This window comes from Panthera onca, chromosome D1 (assembly GCF_046562875.1).
Source record: "Panthera onca isolate mPanOnc1 chromosome D1, mPanOnc1 haplotype 2, whole genome shotgun sequence".
Taxonomy (NCBI): Eukaryota; Metazoa; Chordata; class Mammalia; order Carnivora; family Felidae; genus Panthera; species Panthera onca.
The window spans coordinates 50,995,350-51,002,285 of record NC_138348.1 but is presented as its reverse complement, the minus strand read 5'-3'; positions in this window follow the sequence as shown (position 1 = coordinate 51,002,285).

The window sequence follows — 6,936 nt, the reverse complement described above, 5'->3', positions numbered from 1 at the left end:
TGTTTCCATAATTTGGCTATAGCAGCAGGAACTCTAATTCATTGCTGATGGGAATGCAAAATGGTATAACCATTTGGAAGATAGTTTGGTGGTTTCTTACAAAACTAATCATACTCTTACCCTGCAACCAGCAATTGCATTCCTTGGTATTTTCCCAGAGGAGTTGAAAATGCACATCCACACAAAAACCTGCACACAGCTGTTTATAGCATTTATTCATAATCTCCAAAACTTAGAAGCAATCGAGATGTCCTTCAGTGAGTGAATGGACAGATAAATGGATACATCCAGACAATGGAATATTATTAAATGCTAAAAACGAGTGAACAATGAAGTTATGATAAGACATGGAGAAATCTTACATGCATACTAATAAGTGAAAGAAGCCAGTCTGAAAAGGCTCTATACTGTATGATTCCAACTATATGACATTTTGGAAAGGCAAAACGGTGGAGACAGTAAAAAGATGAGTAGTTTCAAGGGGTTGGGGATGAATAGGCAGAGTATAGAGGATATGGGAGAAGTGAAAATACTTTGTTTGATACCATAATGATGGATCGATATCATTATACATTTGTCCAAACCCTTTGAATGTACAACACCAAGAGTCAACTGTAATATAAACCATAGACTTTGGGTGACAATGATGTGTCAATATAGGTTTATCATTTGTAACAAATGCACCACTCTGGTGGAGGATTTTGACAATGGGGAGGCTATGCATGAGTGGAGGCAAGGGCATATGGAAAATCCCTGTCCTTTCCCCTCACTTTTGCTCTGACTCTTAAATTGCTCTAAAAAAATAGTCTTAATAAAAAAAAATCTTTGCGTGACCTGGAGAACTAGAGTTTTATTTTATTTTTGTTTTACTGTTTAGTCCCTTTTCCTGTACTTCTCTGATACCTACCTGCATCTAATTTTCCTTGTAATTTCTCAATAATCTTACAATCTTTTATGAATCCTTTTCTGGGATCCTATAGTTATCAAAGTACATTTTGTACTTCACAATTGTCTCTTGTTAGCCCACCCATGTTAAGATGTTAGCCACTTATCTTTTCAGCGTGTACCTCTTTGTAAAACCAGCTCAATCAATCAATCACAGTATTCACCAGAGGCATGGTATTTTCTGTTATTGTGGTTTGGGAAATGTTTTTCTTCTCCCTTCAAAGAGAACAGCAACTTAGCAAGATAATTGATCTGTGGCGAGATAACATATCCCATAAGTGTTCTATAAGTATTCTCCCAGACTCTTTGGTCCTCTAATCTTTAAGTTATGAAAGTAAATATCTTATTTTCTTCCCACCTTTGAAAGTTAGGTCCCCTCTCATCCTGGCTGCATGTAGTTCAAGCTCCTTGACTTTGTAATGTGAAGTATTAAGTAACATATGTGTAATTCTTATCTTCCTTTGATGCTGATGATTGAAGACATGTTAAATCTGTCTCAAGCTCTAGGATACACGCTTCTTATCAGTTTAGGAAATTTGTTCTAGATTAGGTTCTTAGTTTCATAATTGTGGTTTATTTTAATTTTTTTCCACATCTCCTTGGGTAATGCAATTGTGCACAGCATAGATTATATTTGTGATATGCTTCAGGTTTATTTTTAGCTGGTTGTGTATGGTTAACAGCTATTCTAGTTGTGATGTCCATTCTGATTGGTTAGTATCCATTCCATACAGGTGTGAAATATATCTAATATCTCCCAAGTGTGTTATCATTGCACTAGTCAGTGCCAATCCCTGATGAAATTTGCATTTATCTCTGGCTAATTGAGAAATATTAGGACAATAAAATTAGTTTGTAATAAAGATAAGTGTATTCAGTTTACAAAACTATTCATAGGCTGTGTCAGTCCTAAAGTTTTGGTTACTAAATGCTTGTTCTTTTGTGAAAAAAATGGTAATTTTTTAAAGAACATTCTTACTTGGGTAAATAGAAAGATGACAATGCTATGTCAGTACTCCAAATTTTAAAAAGGAGGAAAAAAAACCTTTGTAAAATTCAGTTGTCTGGGAACACTAATCTTTGCCATTGCCTTTAAGTTAATGTCAAGGCCTGTTAGTTGTTCTTGAATCTATCTACATCGTTTCTCTAGGATTGAGATTTGAGATTTAACTCCATCTTTGGAGTTACTGAGTCTTTTTGCCTTCCTTTTTGCTATTTACAGGAGTTTTTATAATACTTCTTTTTTCATTTTCACCTAAGTCATTCAGTCCTTATATACTTTCATAGTTGATGTTGTCTACTTCACATTCCTCTGGTTGCAAAGGCCAAGAAGCATATCAACGGTAATAAACAAAATCTAGTTTATTACCTACCATAATAGTCTGCACCTACCATTATACATTTCCACTCTGCAAATTCTCCTTCTATTATTTCCATAAGTCTCCAGTGAGCATCTCACATGTGTGCATTAATAAGTCTCTTGGATCTACTGATTGCATGTACTTCTGTAGCCCACATTGCTAATGAAGGTGTTTTGTCATCATCAATGACACCAAAGTTCACTCTTATGAATATGATGTCTGGCTAGTAATGCTATATTCTCTTACTCCCATAGATGAGGGTAATAAATATGGTAAAGTTGAAATAATACTTTATTATCTGTAGCTAATAACTATTAACAAATTTCTAACAATTGGAAAAAACTAAAAGCATTAATTTGTTAATGGAGAAGGCATGTCTATTGCCAAAAAATCGATAGTATTCTAATGTATTAATAATAAATGGAAAGTCTAAACAAGAAAGACCTTTCCTCAATACACACACACACACACACACACACACACACACACACATACACACAAACACAACACATGCACACACACAAACACATAAAGGCATTGGGATAAAATAACAATACATAGCTGCATAATGGGAATAATAAAATCTTGGTAAATATAAACAAAAGTTTTGAGCAAATATAGCAAATATAGATAGGGTAATAAACATGTATTAACTCTAGCTGGAGTTCTACGATCTATAACTAGAAGAGGAAAACAGGAGAGCCTGGCAAATAATCTAAGATAATGGAATCAAAGTAATAGCACCTTGCAGGGAACACAGGCTGGAAACCAAGGACCTGAAGGGATGTGATGAATAAAAAGAAGAAGAAGAAGAAAAGAAGAAGAAGAAGAAGAAGAAGAAGAAGAAGAAGAAGAAGAAGAAGAAGAAGAAGAAGAAGAAGAAATAAAAGAAATAAAGGAAAAAGAACAAAGTTCAGGGCCAAAGGTCTACATGAAAGTGTGTTCAAAAAGCAAAAGAATAGACTGGGGGGGAGGAAGGACGTGCATGGGGTGGTAAGGCAGAGCTTGAAGAATTTCCCATAAAAACTAATTCAAATCCTCTTTCATATGTAGTTAGCAGTCCCATCCACTGGTGTTACAAATGCCAAACTAACTGAATAATTTTCCAATAGTTAATTTAAACGTTATGCACAATTCTGAGTAGCACTCCAACAAAATTTTAACTTAGAAAATGACAAAATGCTTCTAAATTTCCCATGAAAAACAAGAGGTCACATCACACAATCACAGAACTTACAAAGGGACAGTAAAAGGGCTGTTCTACCGAGTATTAGAACATGGCAGATACTAAAATGCTCAGCTTCCAATTCTACCAAAGAATATAAGAAACAGACTGGAACTCTAAAAACTGTAATGAAATAGTGTCACAGAAGAAATGAAAAAGAATGACAATTTATTAAACAATGAGTTGATCACTGGTTAATAATTTGAGAAACCAGTAATTTTAATCCAACACACATTAAATTTATACCTCTCACCAAAATGGACGCTTCTCTGTGGACCCTTGTTGACTATTCTAACCCTGACCTCCTCTCTTCCTCCCTTGTGATTCTTACATGCCACCTCTCGTGCAACATTCTGAGCTTCCTGAAGAATTGATATAAAATTTACTAAACATATAACAAGAAATATGAAATAAAGCATTTAAAATCAGCTGTATAGTATATTTCTATTTGTAAAGGTAAAGAGCTGTATATGTATATGTATATGTAAATATGCTTTTGCTTTTATGTGCCCAGGAGGAAAAAGGAAGCTACCTAAAAAATCATAAATATGTTTATTGCTGGAGAGTAGATTATGCTAAGATAGTGGTTTTCAATTTTTTTTGTCTTAGGACTCTTTTATACCCTTAAAAATTGCCGAGGACCCCATGCAGCTTTGTCTATGTGGGTTCTATCTATAGATATTTACTGTATCAGAAGTAAAAACTGAGAACCTGAAAGAAATACCTATTATTTTAAATTATAACAATAAGCCCATTACATGTTAACATAAATAACATGTTATATAGAAAAATAATCATATTTTCCAATATTTAAAAAAATTAGGGAGAAGAGTAACATTATTTTGCCTTTATGTAATTCTCTTTAATGTCTGGCTAAATAGAGACAGCTGGATTCTTAAATCCGCTTCTGAATTTAATCTGGTGTACTGAACACTCCTGAGAGAATCAGCGTATAAGAGGAAAATAAAATCTTAGTATTATTATGAAAATAGTTTTGACCCAGATCCCCAGACAACCCTTTGGGAACTACTTTTCTAGAAGAGGAAAGGAAGGTTTTTGTTTTCACCAGAGGTAGTTTGTGTTTTATAGTTCTCTAAGCCTTATCTATTAAATAGGAAAAATAATACTTCTTTGTAGAATCTTTGTGAGAAATATGTGTAATGTGCTTAGAGGAGAAATAAGCACATCTCAAGCAAATAATGTATGACAGATATTATTATAATAGTCATTTATTACGATGATGGTTAAATGCAAAGCCAGGATGAAAACTTCTGAATTTAAACCAGTGCTTTTTTAACTGCAGCCTCTTATGGCTTAGAGGCTGCACAGAGTTGCAAAGGCCTCATAGGACAGCCTTTCTCCCAGACCTCTGAAGAGATAGGCCAGAGAAAGCGTTAGTAGTAAAGGGAGCCAATGCAATCCAATTAATAATCTCAGGGCCCTGGTCTCTGAAGGCCCCACAAGAGCTTCTGTCCAGAGCAATATTGGGCATAGCCCAAAAAAGGTGATGGAGTTGGTAGCCTAAGAAGTCAAGGGTGATCTGATGATGTTGAAAAGTGGAACAGACTGGTCGGAATGCAATGTGCACTGGCTGTAGCAGGGGCAGGGTACTTGCCCCATATTTCACCTGCTCTCCCACATTCTCAACACTCTTGTGGTTAAGTAGAATCAACATGGCTGGTTTGGGACAATGGAATAAAAAGTGATAAATAATTTAATATACGCAGTGTGAAGTGGCAGGTAAGGATATTTATTTGATAGGAGTCCAAAAGAATCTAATAGAGGAAATGAAGGAAAATAAATATCTCGAGATAAAAATGGAAAATTTCACAATCAAATAAATGTGAGTCTTTAGGCTAAAAGCGTACTCCTGGAACCAAACAGGATCATGTGCCACACCTACATATTTCACAGTGAACCTGCAGAGCATCAGGATGAAAGGAAATCTTTAATACTGTTAGAGGAAAAATGCAGATTATAATACAAAGCAGTGACAATTAGTAGCTGACTTGTTGGTGACAATAGATGGCAGAAGATCAAAGAATAATATTGAATGATAAACTATTAGTCAAGACTAAGACAAATAAAAATATTTTCAGCTTTTCTTTAGCAAGACACCAGGTTAGAGGGGAAGAATGGGAGTACAGGTGAGTGCACTGAATATTGCCCGAGGCTATACCCCAAAGCTTTACAGGCAGAGAGGGCCAGGCCACCAGGAACAGAGGGAACCTTCTAGGGATTCTGCCCCATTCCCAGGGTCACAGTGGAGCAGTAAACTGAACAATCCTTAAAAGACCGAATACTGGACTAGAGGATTGTGGGGTTGCATCTGCAAAACCCTTAAAAAGAAAAGGTAAGCACAGAGGAAAGGAAAAAAAATGAAAAGGCAAAAAAATCTTTAACATTCAGAATTGAACAAACCAAACTTCAAACAACTGAAGAGACTGAATGTGAGGAAAACAGCCTATAAAATCAAAAAGTGTAAGTTTGTTACAGATATTAAATTTCTGGAACAGATGGTTATAAAATCAGTGTACTAAATATATTTGAAGAGGTAAATGAAGACAAACCTCTTGTTATAAAAATAAAAATAAATTAAGTTTGAAATAAAGGATAAAAAGATATTATTTTATTTTTTTTTTAATTTAACATTTATTTATTTTTGAGACAGAGAGAGACAGGGCATGAACGGGGGAGGGGCAGAGAGAGAGGGAGACACAGAATCGGAAGCAGGCTCCAGGCTCTGAGCCATCAGCCCAGAGCCCTACGCGGGCCCGAACCCACGGACTGCGAGATCGTGACCCGAGCCGAAGTCGGACGCTCAACCGACTGAGCCACCCAGGCGCCCCTAAAAACAGATTTTAAAAGAACAATTAAAATACCTTGGAAATGAAGAGTACAGAGATTAAAGTAAGAAGTGAAAACAATAAACTCAATATAAACTCTAAAGAAGAGAATTGGCTACTTGGAAGAAATAAATTTGAAACTCATCCAGAACACAGCCCAGAGAGACAAAGAGATTAAAAAGTGTATTTGTGTAACTAAGAGATGAGGAGACCAGAATAGGATTATTTGCTTTTGCCATTTCTATTCAACATTACACTTGGAGATTCTAGTCAGGGCAGTTAGGCAATAAAAAGAAATTAAAAGCATACAGATTGAAAAGGAAGAAGTGAAACTGTCACTATTCACAGATGGCATGATCTTGTATATTAAAAACCTTAAGGACCACCCCCAAAACTAGTAGAGCTAATAAGTGAGTTCAGCAAGGTTGCAAGATACAATATATGAAAATCAATTGTATTTATATACATAAGCAATGAAAAGTCTGAAAATGAAATTAAGAAAACAATCCCTGGGGGCACCTGGGTGGCTCAGTCAGTTAAGCATCCAACTTTGGCTCAG